We start from the raw sequence: 1,485 nt of genomic DNA, 5'->3' as shown, positions 1-1,485 counted from the left end.
CACAGCCTTACTCTCTTATGCCTGCCGCTGCACTCTCCTCCTACAGCACATGGCGTTTTACAAAACACTACCCTATGTAGTGGTGGCTTTTTTCTGTTAATCAATATCCTCAAGCCATGTAGTTCAGGCCTTCCTCATCACCCACCTGGACAATTGCCACCATGCTGCCTTGTAAGCTCATGCAGGGTGCTCACTGCCCAGGGGTGCCTCGCCAGAGGGAGAGCTTAAATCCAGCCTGACTGCTCATCACGCCTGTTTGGTGCTTCTACCCAGAAAAGGTACCTTTTTCTAACTTGCTCAAATGTGGCAGCAGCAGCCCTGTTGCCACCATCTCTTGCCTGGTCTCTCTTCCTCTGGTCTTGCCCTCTTCTTATTCATCCTCCCACTTACAAACTTATGTGGGTTTGACCATGCTGCTCCTGCTTAAGCCTTTCAATGGCTCCTTATTCTAGAGAGCAGCGCTTCTCAAACTTCCACATTCAAGTGAATCACCTGCCATGAAGGTGGGGATGGATCTTGTTAAAAGGTGGATTCTAATTTAGTAGGTCTCAGGCTAGTAGGTCTCAGGTGGAGCCCGAGACCTTCCATTTCTAACTAGCTCCCAGGTGAGGCCGATGCTGCTCGTCTGCAGATCACTTTGAGTAGTAAGGCTCTAGGGCAGCACTGTCCAAGGGAAGTCTCTACTATGGTGTCTGTCCAATATAGTAGCCACCACCTGTATGCAGCTACTGAGTACTTGAAATGCAGCTAGTGTGACTGAGGAACTGAATTTTAAATTCAATTTAATTTTAGTTAATTTAAATTTAAATAGGCACATGCAGCTAGTGGCTACTGTATTGGACAGCACAGCTACAGAGGATAACATCCATGCTCCTCACTGTGACTTACAAAGCTCTCTGCAGATCTTTTGCCCACTTCTTGTTCGTTGTTTTCTGCCCTTCCCTATCTCTCATTTTATGTTACACCACGAAACTTCCATAATTTTCCAAATAAGTCACGTGTTTTCATGTCCCCACTTTGCAAGTGCTGTTCCCTTGCTTGGAATTCCTTTCTCTACCTTTTGTGCCCAATGATGCAACATCTTCTGATTCCCGTTCCAGCCCCTCCTCTTCTAAGAATCCATCCCTGACCATACCCTGCTAACAGCAACCATTTACCGAGTGTCTCCATGTAGTGTAACAGGGCCCTGCACACACCTTATTTCATTTGATGTGCACATTAAGTTTGATATATGAAAACAGGCATCAAGTGGCTTGCCTAGGGTCACAACTAGAAAGTTGAAAAATCATAAATTCATACCTAGGCTGCCTGATTCTGAAGCTCATTCTTTCCCCACCACACCATGGTACCCTCTGCTTGCACGGGACTGTGATATCCATAGCACTAACCATGTGATGGTGAAATTGTTTGTCTATGGTCTCTCTTCTCCATGAAATCATAAGCTGCTAGAGATCACAGGCTAGGTATTTTTTATTTCTGTATTCT

This window comes from Gorilla gorilla, chromosome 7 (genome assembly GCF_029281585.2).
Source record: "Gorilla gorilla gorilla isolate KB3781 chromosome 7, NHGRI_mGorGor1-v2.1_pri, whole genome shotgun sequence".
In the NCBI taxonomy this organism is placed as follows: domain Eukaryota; kingdom Metazoa; phylum Chordata; class Mammalia; order Primates; family Hominidae; genus Gorilla; species Gorilla gorilla.
The sequence above is the reverse complement of the archived record's forward strand: the minus strand, read 5'-3'. Positions refer to the sequence as shown.